Here is a 14,300-nt window from a genome sequence, read left to right as displayed (position 1 = left end):
CTAAATTGTGGGTATTGTCAGGCTCTTCCATCTTTGTGCAATTATAGTCATTGCCGCCAGAGTTAGAACCACTCTTGCTTTTTCTCGGGTCCTGGGTTCTCCTGCCGCCTCCCCTCCCTTGAGGCTCATCAAAATCTGTTCCGGAGGTCTGCTTCCCCCCTTCTTGTAAGCCTTTTCATGTGCCTGCTGTATTTCTTTCCAAAAGGCCGCCATTTATGGGCATCTCCACCAAATGTGCTCCGCCGTGCCCTCTTTCCCGCACCCCCTCCAGCATTCCCCTGGTGTTCCCGGGTATATTCTGTGGAAGGCGAGCGGGCGTATAGTGCCGCACAAAAAGTATTTTGTACCAGGCCTCCTGCACCTGGGAGGCCCTTGCTAGCTTGGGAATCCCCCCCCCAGTTTCCCCCACTCTTCCTCTTCTATGTCCCTCCCCAGTATCTGCTCTCATCTTTGCATGTATGGCCAATGCTGTCTAGGAATTATGTCATTCGTACCGTGTACAGGTTGGAGATCAGCCTCTTAGCCCCATCATTGGACAGTAGACATTTTTCGAACAGCGTTACCTTCCTAGTGGCCGCCTCCTTGTTTACAGGGTGTAGTTCCCAGTGACGTATTTGGGCATATCTAAGCCTCTCCCCTTCCCCTACTGCAAATCCCCTTATCTGTAAATGCAAGAATCTCCTATCCTCGGAACGTATCCCGCATCGTCCTGCTGCCTCCCTCCCGCCATTTCCTGAAGGCGTCCTTCTCTTTCCCCAGCGTGAAGTCTCCATTATTGAAGATAGGCGTGAAGGGGGAGGGGAAGGTCATAATTCCCTGGGTTTTCACTAGCCTATCCCAGTTGTCCGCCCCCAGTTTCGTGATGGAGCTCTCGTGCATGTGTTTTGATCTGTGCTGTTTCGGTAGCCAGAGTACATCCCTCAGGTCATGTCTTGTCACTGCCTTGTCCATCCTGACCCACTGTTTCTCCTCTCCCTCCTGAAGCCATTCTCTGATCACCCATAGCTGGGTAGCTCCATAGTACTGCCGGAAGTTGGGGAGGGCCAGCCCCCCTCCCTCCTCAGGGCCATAAGTAAGTGCCTATTGATCCTTGCTCTCTTGCCCTCCCATATAAACTCGTTGGTTAAGCTGGTTGGTTGCTCCCAGAAGAAGCTCGCCGGGACTGCCTGTGGTATTGCCTGGAATAGGTATAGCATGCATGGTAGAGTGAGCATTTTAACTGCGGCCATTCTCCCCATCCATGAGATTCGAAGGTTCCACCACTTGTGGAGGTCCGTCTTTACTCCCTTCAATAGGGGAGGGTAGTTAGCTGCATACCACCCTGTAAGTGCCGGGGTGATCTGCACTCCTAAGTATCTGATCCTCCCTGGGCTCCACACAAACGGTGTAGCTGCTTTCAGTCTATTGCGGTCTTCCTCCCCCAGGGTGAGGCTCATCAGCTCGGATTAGCCAATGTTGATATGCAGGCCCGATACCTCCCCGAATTCTTCCAGTATGTCCCTGCTTGCCCTAATCGATTCCAGGGGTTTGGTCAGAGTGAGAAGCATGTCGTCGGCCGATGCGGCCTCCTTATCTTTCTTTCAGCCAAAATTGAATGCCTTGGATATCGTCTGACTCCCTTATTGTCTGCAGAAGGGGCTTTAAATAGATTGCGTAAAGCAGCGGGGAGAGAGGGCATCCTTGTTTTGTTCCCTACCCAGTCTCAATGGGCGTGACATGGCTCCATTTACTGTCACCCTTGTCACTGGTTCCTGGTAATTGGCCTGTACCATTTTTAGAAAGTTTACACCACCCAGGCCCATCTTCCCCATGACCCTAAACAGAAAAGACCACTCCACACAGTCAAACACTTTTTCGGCGTCAAGTGACAAGAGTACCGCAGGAGTGTCCATTTTCTGCACATTTTCCAGCAAGTGTTCCACCCTCTGTATGTTGTCTGCCATCTGTCTTCCTCTTATGAACCCCGCCTGGTCTTGATGGATCAGATCTAGAAGCAGCCCCTCCAATCTGTTTGCTAGGATTTTAGTATACATTTTCGTGTCAACATTGATGAGTGCGATTGGCCTGTAGGATGTTCGCTCCATAGGGTCCTTATTAGGCTTCAAAATTAGGGTAATTTTGGCCTCTTCCATGGAGGGAGCTATGCGGCCTGTATTTTTGAAGGTGTTGAAGAGGTGTGTCAGTTGCAGTACTAAAGTTGTTGTGAAAGTTTTATAAAATGCTGCTGTGTAGCCTTACCCGTGGGCAAGTTCCCGATAACTCTCCTTACCTCATCCTCCGTAATATCTTGGTTTATAGCGTCTTGGGCTTCCCTACGTATTTTGTGTATGTTGACTCTCTCCAGGAATTTCTCCTGCATGTGGGGCTGGGGGTTCTGCGATGTGTACAATGTCTCATAGAATTTTTCTAGGATTTCTTGGATATCTTAATTGCGTGTAATGCACTCCCCGGTTTCTGTTTTTAATGCCGTGATCCAATTTTAGTGTCACACAAAACAGAATTTAGGCCATCGTGTTGAGTACAAAAAATAGAAAAGCAAGGACTGGTTTAGTTGTGTTACCTATTGTGACCCTGACTGGAAGAACACCCTGTCCCTGCAGGATGAACTATCCCTAGGATGTGTATGGTGGTCCACCTGTCTAACAGAGGATAGATGAGAGAGGAAACTGACCCTAACTCTACAATGGATTTTAAATCAAAAGGAACCCAATGAGATCACTGGGCTATCTCTAGACAAAAATACAACAAAAAATGTTAAAACTAGAATTACGAAATTTAGAACTTTAAAAGGACGGGCAATTGGGGTGAAGGAACACCCAACGGAGGATTTTCCGAATGTATTCACCCTCCGTGGTGTGTGCTTTCCCCTCCGTCTATGGGTATATCTCAAGTATTTCTTGCTACTATGAAACCCTTAAAAACGATGTATCAGGCACTATTTAGTCAGAGTAGGTACAGGCGTTCTTTAGGACTTAATCCGAGGTGCCTCTTAAGTATCATCTAGATACAAGGCACTATAAAAAGTCAGTTATTGTTGGACAGTGTCTTTTCTGTGGGAGACATCTGTTGAGTATATGGTCGACCGGTTTCGATGATATCTTGATGTTACCATCTTCTTCAGGACCAATTTCTTATCTGTTCGGATTGTATCTTCTATCCGCAAGTAGTAGCGGGGCCCACCAACCACCTGGGGAAAGAAAGGACCTATTTAACAGTCGGGTCGGAAGGACAACTTATGTCTGTTAAGTTGAGCATGTATGATCTTTTACCATTATAAAGTTTTTAAGCTCTCTAGGCATTTTAAATACCCAAATCCCAAACACCACTGGTGCCGGGTGCGTGCATCGTGCCCATGATGCCAGAAATTCACTTTCTCTATTTTACAATGATGCATGCATGCAATTCCCTTGTACACCTTCTATTTTCAGAAATAAACCCACAGAGCAATCGTAAGAAAACTCCAAATGGAGCCTAACGGGGCATATCGGTGCAGGGGCATGCTTGTGATTTTTTGGTTTTGAATGTATATTCTATATATGCTTACCACCCTAGAAATGAACCAAGGATGCAGGAGATACCTCTGGTTGTATTAATTCCAACTCTGATGTTGTAATCCTTCCTCAAAAACGCGTGGTGAGCGTAGATGGTACTTATAGTTATTTCACTCGTACTCAATCCTGACCACAGGCAGCTGTAGGGTAATAGATAATACAGCCATGTCATATTTTTAAATGTAAATACATTGTTGTGACAATGAGGCAAAATAGGCAGTTAAAGGGAAAGAAAATGCTGGCTAGCAATAATTAAATTCTTTTCCCAGAGTCCTTCTGGGTGTTCTTTTTGTGGAGCAAATGTTTTCCTCTGTTTTCTTGTAGGGTACGCTATAAGGACCTCTGACAATCTTCTTCCAATTAGTCCTCATACGCCCAGGTGCTTCCCGTCGTTCCGGAATCCAGGTCTGATCGGCTCTGCAAGGAGAACAAAAATGAGCACACATCTTCCAACTATCTGGCTCTTTATATAGGCAGGTAAGAATGGGCCAATCAGGGTCTACTTCCTGTCTTGGAGCATAAAAACCCCCATAGGCCCCGCCCCCTTTTCCTTGTGAGCCACCCTCCGTGTTCTTCCCTGACCCTGTTCCCCTGGATGTCCTGCTACCGCCCAAGTAAGTGTCTGCTGGTTTAGTTGCCCTCATGTTCGGGCTATGTATCCCCGTAATAGAACTCCCCCTGTGGGTCTCTGTCTTTGCTGAAGCGGACCGGCTTCCTCCAGTCTGCAGGACATGTGGCTGGGTTCCTGCTCGCGGTTGTAACACACTCGGACCGCGTCTTCATGCGGAGACTGGGCTTCTTCCATCCGGCGGCCGGTTGTAGTCAGCTCCTCATCGCGGCTACAGTTTCCTTCCTCCCTTCCGCTGGTCGTCAATGCCGCTCTGACAAGGCGAGTCTTCCCCGGCTGGACTCGGTGTTCTACTTCTGGCTCCGAGAATTTTGGGGCTTCGTTCCAGCGGGGACGGCTACCCTTCCGTCTTGCCGTCAGTGACTCTCTAGCGAGGTGGGACCTTCCCGGCTGGACACAGCTCTCTGTCTCTCGGCCGTGGAGTCGGGGTTTTCGTCCTCTCGAGGACGTTTCGGTAACCTCATCTCTGCGGGCTGATCCATGGTCGGCTGTTCGGGTTTCTTACCAAGAACTGATCTTGTGCTTTCCCACTCATTTAGATCCTCTGTTCGGGGTAGGTTGGGTTTGCCTGTGTGTTCCCACCACTCGCCTATCATACAGGTCGCGTTTGATTCTTTTTCCAGCCCGTAGGTCTCCCTTCCATATTCCTGGGTTGTGTGGTTCCCCATGTCTGGGTCCTTACAATTGTTTTTCTACATGATGGAGTTCTAATTTACAGGAAAGCCACCCGGACATCTGTGCGTTGCCTCTCGTGTTGTATCACAGCTGTAGGAGAGTGAACCTTGTTGTTTTTATGTCCAGGGAATATTGCTAGCCCAGATAAAATCAACAGTCTGGGTGCAAGTTCGTACAGAGATGCATGAGCCTATCTGTATTGTCATGGCTCTTATGACAGCGGGACTAAATCATATTGTGTTATGCACTTTAGAATTATCACAGCATGAGCGCACAATCTATTCCGATGTGTATTCCTTAAACAGAGACAGCAAACAAAATAAGAGCTTATACGACCGCATGATCGTGGCGTCTAATAATATGCGCGGTATCGTCTTTGAGTTTCTCAGGGACACGCTCTAATTTTATATGCAGTTCAAGTCACTTACCTAATGTGGCATCTCTGAGGCACTCAGAGCAGCAAGGCTCTGTGAGGAATCTCGCGCATGAGTGCTCCCAAAAGATTGTGTATGCTAACTTCCTTGTTTTTGTCCGACTGACAGACATAGAGGAAGGACTATTGTTTAAATGAATTCCTGTCGGCCATTTTTGATCCATATAAGCTAATGCATCTACTATTACTTGGCAGCCATTATGGAATGCATCCTGCCGTATCCATCTCCAATTACTGAAGGCTGTCATTACTGCATTTCTGTACGCCGATGAATGGGCAGAATGTCCAAGGAGTGAAAAACCTAGTCGGAATCTTAGTGTGCCTCCATGTTATAAACATGGGTGTTGAAAAAGGCTGGAGAAAAGATATATATATAGTCCAGCTCATAACCCACAGCTCAGGGGTTATAGTTGTGGTACATATACAAATGTATGGGCATTATGAGGCTCCACATGGTATGCAAGACAATAAGTGTATCACGACGAATATATAGGTTGGTGATCACATTGTCTGGACCCAATGGTCTAAAGTCATGAATGAGCCCATAAGTACGTATTCTTACTACATGTAACCTCTTCCCAAATTGTTTATTTCATTTCATAAGAGCCAGTTCGTTCCATTGGATTTCCTCATTTAGACCGTGTCTCACTGTGTCCAAACGGAAAATCCACTTTTGCTCTTCTTTTTAGGAGCAGGTTGTTAAAATCTCCTCCTCTAGATGGTAATTTTACTTTTTCGAGAATGGTCCACCTAAATTGTTCTGCTGTATGGTTTTTTTTCAACAAAGTGGGCGGCCATTGGAGCTGTGATCTCCTTAGTCCGAATACAAGATTTGTGTTCGATGAGGCATTTTTTAACTGGTCTTGCAGTCATTCCAATGTATTTTAATTTGCACGGGCACATGATCATGTAGATTACTACCTTGCTGTTACAATTACTAAATTGTCGCTGTTGCCAGGGGGTCTTCCACCCAATGTCTACACTTTTGCTTCTTGTTGTTTGAGTACACACACTGCATGTCCCACACGGTGCATGGCCGATGGCTGCTGGAAGGTCCCATAGGGTATTGGCATCATCTGCACTTGGTTCTTTCAAAGTGCGGACCAACATGTCCAATTTAAGCCCCTGCTCCCCCCAGAAGGCGCGCCAACAGGGCGTCTGTCTTGTTCGTTTTCACGTACAATTTTTTTCCACTCTCTTTGTTCGTAGGATCCCCAACTGGCCTATCGCCCGTCTATGTTCCCTCTGGGTGGATCTTTTGGGTGTATCTCCACCTTCTTCCTTGCAGCTTCTACCTCTGCCTCTAGTTGTGTCTCCAGCACCCTCAGTTGCCTCTCCATCTGTGTTTTGGATGCTATGAGCTCCCCCTCTCATTGTGGCTTTAAATGCATCCCATCCCTTATCTTCCCTTGTGTCCCCCCTTTTATTGGTCTCACAAAATTCCCTCATCTTCCCCTCCATTCCCCCTCTAATTACTGGGTCCCTCAGAATGGTATCTGGATACTTCCATCCCCACACCCTCCTTCTTTTGTCCCCTATTCCAGTTGCCTTTGTCCTTTCCCCGTTCTTCCCTCCGCTCTTGTCTGCCCCTCTTCCTTGTCTTGCCTCCCTCTCCTCCCCCAAAACCCTCCCCCTTGACCCCCCTCCATTGGGAGTGTCACCTCTCCCCTCCCCTCCACTCCCCCCCCCCCACGGGAAGGAGACCGAAGGGGAAGTACTTAAGTACTTTAAGGATCGGGCCCATTTAGCGGCGCTTCACTAGGGTGCTGTTGGCTAGATCCTGATATAGCTCAATTCGTTGGCCTTTATATTTTACCGGCTCTCGTTGTCTAGCAGCCTTCAGGACTGCCTCCTTTTGGCCATACCTCATGAATGCTGCTGAAACATCCCTTGTGGCATTCTGGCTCCTGTTAAGACATCCCACTCTATGGACTCTGAACAATTCCGCTGCATCCGGGGTTGCTTCCCCTAATAGCTCAGCAAAGATGTCCTGTATAGCCCCTTTCAGCTCTCTGTCCGCCACCATTTCCGATAGTAGTTTCAGCCTTATGTTGATTTTCCTGGATCTATTTTCCATGTCCTCCATCCTGAGCTCCAGGTTCTGCGTTGCTGTGTCCAGTCTTTCAATCGCCTCACTGTTTGCCATTGTTTCTCTGTCGACTTCCTGTAGGCCCTTTTCCAGCAGGTCCGTACTCTCTCCCAGCTGCCCCACTTCTTGTTTCATTTCCGCCAGGGCCAGGTTAATGTCTAATCTTATCAGCTGGAATTGGTCCAGGAATGTCCTTGCTAGATTGGTCTGTAGGGAGAGCATTTCTATGTGGATGTCTTGGCGGTCATTGGGGCTGTTGGGTCCACATCCTCTGGGGTGTTGCATCCTGCTGCCCCTTCTTGAGAACCCTTTTGTGCTTCATTGGCTTCTCTGGGCTGCCACATTGTAGTGAGTGTTCCGGGGGTGTCCCCCTTGTAAGTGATTTCAATCTGGCACACACCCAAGTCTCGCCCAGCATGTAGTGCGCAACTGAAACCTTATTAATTTTTATCTATGAATTCAATATTCTGAACGATATACCACTCATATTACACCCTTCTCCTGACCCCCCCTCCCCCGGTCACACTGAAACGGGACTCAGGCTAGTTTGCAAAGGTAAAGATTTATTGATGTATTTAAAATGTAATCACAATATATTTTAATAGGTAAACAACAATCACCAATGGGGTGACAGAACAATGAATAATATATTTAATACACTATGAATCAAGGTATGAGCACACAAAATCAAATGCAACAAAGAAAAGAATACTTTTGTGTTGGTTTGGACGGATGGCACTATGGTTAAAGGTTCCCCCTGCAACACCCCTCAAGCCCCCAATAGGCAATTAAATAGATGTGAGGAGAGAGCAGGTATTTAGGAATAGCACAAATCAAACAGAATATCAGTCCCACCTTCCCCCTTCAACACAAGAGAAAAACAGAGTTGACTTTTCAGCTGTCAGAATGGCTTTTAAATTGTCTTTGGAAGTGACTGAGCAAAAACACCAAATGTGGACAAAAATACTTAAATTGTTATAATTTCCTATGGGAGCCGCTTTTAACAGTTGCATACAATCACAAACAATGATTTAGTCCAAAGAAAGCATTTGAATTCTCAAAGTCTAAGTCAGAAACAAATGAAAGCTATTTGACACGTGTAAAACCTTTCAAATTTTAAAATCGTGGCAAACTTTTCCTTGCGCGATTTTTGCTATAACGGTTTTGGGTTCTATGGATAGCTATGGATGTAAGGTACAAGTAGGAGTTGAAATTTCGTTTAGTAGAAGTCGTTTTTGTAAAATAGGCGCGAGAATGGAAAACAGACATTCGGGTTTAGAAATGACAGATATGTTTTCTTATGCTATATTAAAGACTACAAAAAGAAGAATGCCACACAGGAAGGTCATTCATGGACGATCATAGCAGTTCATCTGTGATACTCTAGTTTCAGTTGGTTTGGGAATTACTTTTCTTAATCAATCAATAAGAAGTTAGGGTTTAGGAACACAGATGAGAAAGAGTCAGCGCAAAAATAGTTCTAGCAACACAATGGTTCTGAATTAGAAATGGGATAGGTTTGAAATAGGGATCATACAATGCAGATATATTATGGGTCACTGTTTTTCCTATTCATACTCACAGAATAATTTATTAAATTGGACCATCAGTTCTGGTCAGGGATTGGGCAGGTCCACCGGCAAACAGGCACCTCTGGAGGGATTTGGGTCAGCGGCGCGGTTCTGGTCAAGTTTGAACTGCACCTCAGACTGGATTTGGAAGGCCCCTTCTGGTGACTGGACGCAGTGGATAGCCGGATACAAGTTTTCAGTGGGCAAGCCTAGTGGTAGCCATTCAAGCTGAATTAGAATTAAATCCCTTCCAGTTTGGGATTTTTGCAATTGGGTCAGGCTAGCAATAATTTTGCAATGCTAGAGTCTGTATTCTGCAATGACGTCTGGATCTCTCAAAGAATTCTGGAGTCAGCTACAAAATGAAAAGTTCTGGAATAAGGTGCTGTGTGGACATCTGGATGGGTTCTGGAAGCAGGGTGTTCTGGAGGCAGTGTGTAGAGTGGAGAGTTCAGTGTAGAGTTGAGTCCTATGTGTAGTGCCCTTCCTATATTTATCCATTATACATTTTATGGCATGGGCAGAACTTCAGAACTCACCTCCCTATCTGTGAGTGGCTACAGGCGTGCACTTTGTTTTGGTTGACAGCTTAAACAGAGCTGTCATCTTATGACAGGATTTAGGAACTCCCACCTGGATTTTTACTCAAAGCATACTTTTGCACAAATGTACATTTGTTCCATTATGTACCCTCACAAGATTAGACACATTTTTCACATTTTATTGTCTACATTTACATCCAATTTCCATCTTGGTGAGAGCTGTATTGGTCATTTTATGGATTTTCATAAATTTTACCCGCAACACTTTGGATTCATCCTTTCTAATTCGATACACCTCTGGGCGCTGATCAGTGGATTGTGTACATACAATTGTACGCTTTCAACATTAATATTTTTGCCACAATCAGTGTTTTAGTGTATCTTTGGTTCCTGATCTAGTAAAAACTCCTACAACCTCTTCAACTGTCTAGCATGAATTCGGACTTATACGTTTGAATTTTTCACTTGTCTACTTATTTTGGCTGTCATGTTAAATGTCATAAAGTTCTTAGGCAAAAACAAGTAATTTCCATTCAAAATCCAGTCGAGGTTTTTTTTTTCTTGCTTCTCAAAGTGAGCAGATGGCCAGCCCTTTTAAGTTCACTGAGAAACCTCCCCCACATCCTGCTCATCCTGGCAGAGGCCAATTCTCAGCACGTCCTTTGTTCTTTGATTAGTCAGCAGACAAATGTCTAATGCAACTCCTTTGAGTGGCTTGCTGGGATTATGCGTGACCCATTAACAGCCATTAGTCTTCCTGTTCTCAAGGGAGTGTCAACAGGAGATGTCATTTTTCCCAGGCCAGGCCCTGTCAGATCAGGTTTAACATGTGGATTGGCTTCAGACTGGGCTCTGTGACATTAAAATCGTTTCAGTTCACATATAAAATAGAAGTATAAAGCATAAAGGATTTAACCATTTTAATAGAATTAGCCCTTCACCAACATACCTGAAAAAGTGGATTTTGCAACTTTTCAGGACAAAGAAATACATTTAAGATACGTTTTACAGCCAATTTCTTTTGACAGCTGTCAGGCTGTGATGCCTGGATTCCTCTGACTGCCTTGAGGATCCATGATTCCAGCACACTCTCCTTTCAATAATTCACTGAGGAAAATAACTGAATTTAGCGCCAAAACAGCAATTTGAAGGTTGCCCTTGATTTGGAAACTGTATTTAGGGGCATTTTCGGATTTTAGCCATTCTGTGGGCTTGTTTCCAGTGACAGATGACAGCAGTGATGCCTGCTTTTACACCACTTTGGCGGTGTATTTGGCAGGGCGTGCAGCCTCATTGATGGGTTATGAACTCTGCGCAATTTTGCAAACTTAGTGCGCACAGGGGTTATTGCCTCCATTCTTGGCAATTTCCTTCCCCCATTGGCAAAGGGGTGCAGTGTGGCGCAGTGGCGTGGATAAAAATACTCCACACCCTAGGGCGGTCCACCTTTGTTCGTTCTGCTTTTGTTTTTGGTCACCATGGCTGGACAGCCTTGGTGGGGCACGTGCTACTTCTCTACCCTGACTCGGGTGGTTGGCTCCTATCCCCTTTGTTCTGGTGAGGCCCCCCTTTGTGGGTTGGGACCCCCTGCTATCTGCCTCCAATAGTTCGGGCTTGGCTCTTAGGGCTGTTATAGCTCTATGTCTGTTGGCCCTTGTACGGGGGGGTTCGCCTTAAGGGGTGCCTTAGTTTCTCCCCTTCTTCTCCTCTTCGGTGAGGTCTTGCCTCTTGGACCGTGGACGGGGCCTTCCTAGGCTCCCCCGAATTTCCGTTTCCCCCTCTTCTCCTTGGGATTTGCCTCTGCCTTGCAATGATCCCCCATCCTGGGTGGTGGGCGAGTCTTGACGGTTAGACTTAGCCTCCTCTGCGGGTGCCGGGTGCTTTCCCCCTAAGTCGGCGTTTTGGCCCTTAGGCGGGGTACTGCTTCCTGCCTTTCCGGTGTCTCCTCCTTCTCTCCCGACAACATGTCTTCCTTTCCCGGGCCTTCCTGTTTCGTGCTGCAATTATTGGCCCTGGGGGGCCCTGCTTCTTCCTGGGAGGTACGTGTCAATTCAGCATTAGCTTCCCTGGGCTGCTGTGCTGTTATTCCCGCTTCCGATTCCCTCTCTCCCATTTGTGTGTTAGTGGGGGGGGGTGGGCTCGTGCTCTCCCCTTTTTGTCTTATCTCACTTCGTCGGCCCTGCGTCCCCTCCGCTTCTCAGTGAGGGTGGCCCTTTCCCTCCTGGTCTGGAGGTCCCTGTCCCTGGGAGATCTGGAGGGGTTACCCCTGTGCCTTTGTCAGTGTCTCTTGTGGGCCCCCCTCTACCCGAGTTCTTAAAGGGTGGTGCCTCTCCTCCTCTGTGCCTCCCCCTTTGTCGATGCTCGGGGATGTGTTCGGGCGGGGGGCTCACCTGTTGTATCGTTCTCCGGGGGCATCTTCCTCCCATGTGTGTGTTGGTGGGGGGGGTGGGATTGCGCTCTCCCCTTGATGTCTTATCTCACTTCGGCAGCCCTGCGTCCCCTTCGCTTCTCAGTGAGGGTGGCCCTTTCCCTTTTGGTCTGGAGGTTCCTGTCCCTGGGAGATCTGGAGGGGTTACCACGTGCCTTTGTCGGTGTCTCTTGTGGGCCCCCCTCTACCCAAGTTCTTAAAGGGGGGTGCCTCTCCTCCTCTGTGCCCCCCCTTGTCGGTGCTCGGGGATGTGTTCGGGCGGGGGGCTCACCTGTTGTATCGTTCTCTGGTGGCGTTTTCCTCCCTGCTGCTTCCTGGGCTCCTCTGCAGCTCTGGGGCCTCCTGTTTCGTTCTCCCCCGTCAGACTCCCTCACCTCTTTCTCTGCAATGCCATCTCTGCCTGGCTTCTGCTGCCGTCCTTTCCCACCTGGGTCTCTTGCCTCTTCCTCAGTCGCGCTGTCTCCGCCTGGTCTCCGGGGCCGAACTCACCCACTGGGCTCTCCCTCTCTCCTCTTTCTCTGTGGTGCGGTTCTTACCGGACCGACTGGGCCCCTATGTGGTCCTTGCTCTCCACCTTGCGGGAACCTCCGGCAGGTGTCCTGGATGCCCTCGGCTCCTGAGCTTGATGCATTGCCCCTCTGTTAGCTGTCCTATCTTCGGGGCTGCTGTCTCTCCCATTGTACCGCTCCTCCCGTCGTGCGGCTCACTTCCCCTCTTGGGTCTAGTCACCCTGATGCTGTGTCCGCGTTGGTGAGCCGCTGCTCCGTTTTCACCAGCTGCTTACTTTCTCCTGTGGCCCCGTCTCTCCCCTTTTCCGGACCCGTAGCTTTTGTCGCAGCTCCCTGCCATCTCGGGTCTCGGGCCGACTTCACTCCTTCCCTCGCCACTCCTGATAGGGACCCTCCATACCCTCCTTATGGCCTGATACTTTGCCGAAGTTGGTCGCTTCTGTTTCTCCTTCTCAGCAGCTCTTGTACAGCCTTCACGGGGTGGTGAAACTGCATTTCAGTGCTGAAGGGCTCAGGAGCGGCGTCGGCACATCTATCTCATGTCGGCAGCCATCTTGAAGTCCTTGTTTATGTTTTTTAACTATGAAATAGAATACATTTGTACTAATTTACATGTGTTTTGTAGATTTTGTTGACTCCTTATCAGCTTGGAGAGTCTTTACTTTTGGTGTGTGTGGGATTTATTAAAGTTACTTTTGGCAGCATTGTTCAGATCAAGCAGTACATCTTCTCAAATGATTTTAGAGCAACTTGGGCAATCACATAGAGAACATACAAAATGCAATATGAGGTCCAGTTCTTTTTTCCAAAATCAAATTAAATAGTCTTTCTTATTATGTTAGGAACACCCATTACTCATTGTTCCATGTCAGCATCAGCAGAACAGATTTATATGCATAATCTTTCCTCATGAAAACCTTTATCTTGCATTCTATTGTAACACTCAAAACCCCACTTCACACACTTCCACTATATCAAACAAATGTATAACCTTCTATAACAAACCAACGCTCATATTGTTGTCCCACCATTACAGAGAACTATCTCCCATTCTTATCAAAGAATGAAAGCCATAGCCATTCTATATTTAAGGATAGGGAGGATAGCTCAGGGGCAACGTACTCGCCTTGGAAGCAAGACAACACGGAGCAACACAGGTTCGATTCCCGGGTCCGCACTTAGAAACCTCTGGGTATTAAGCGCGTTATAAATAACCTATCAATTCATATAGGAGGCATGTCAAAGATTCCATGTCATAGATGGCACAAACTTTTTGAACCCATTCTTTATTTATTTTATTTATATATTTATAACGCACCGAAGCTCGCAAGCATCAGGGCGTGAAAAAAACACGTGGACTGGTTGGAACCCAGGACAACAAGAATGAAGTACACATGTCTCGGATGAATATAGGAGAAGAATCACAAGCTCAAGAGCTATTTGAAGAAAGCGGTTTTAAGCTGTTTCCTAAAGTTTAGGACGTTGCTTTCAAGTCTGAGATGGCGAGGTAGCTCATTCCATCTTGAAATGGCTTTGGAAGAGAAAGCTCTGCCTAAGCCCATGGCTTTTTTAGAGGGACCGACTTCCAGCAGTCCCTGGTTTTCTGATCTGAGGCTCCGACTAGGTTCATACAGTTTGAATTCCTATTTTAGGTAGGTAGGGGCCATTCCATATAAGCAACGGTGGACCAGTGTCAGAGATTTAAACGTGATGTGTTCCTCCATTGCTAACCAATGGAGATCTTTTCTATCACTCGTAATATGTTCTCTTTTGGATTTTCCTGTAATGGATCTAACAGAGTTGTTTTGTATTGTTTGGCATTGTCTCAGTAGCGGCTCTCTTTCTCTTCTAAAACTGTGCCAGGCAGCTTCTAT

The sequence above is a fragment of the Ambystoma mexicanum genome, chromosome 4q (genome assembly GCF_040938575.1).
Source record: "Ambystoma mexicanum isolate Mex_15411 chromosome 4q, UKY_AmexF1_1, whole genome shotgun sequence".
NCBI classification, from domain to species: domain Eukaryota; kingdom Metazoa; phylum Chordata; class Amphibia; order Caudata; family Ambystomatidae; genus Ambystoma; species Ambystoma mexicanum.
Note: the sequence above shows the minus strand (reverse complement) of the source record.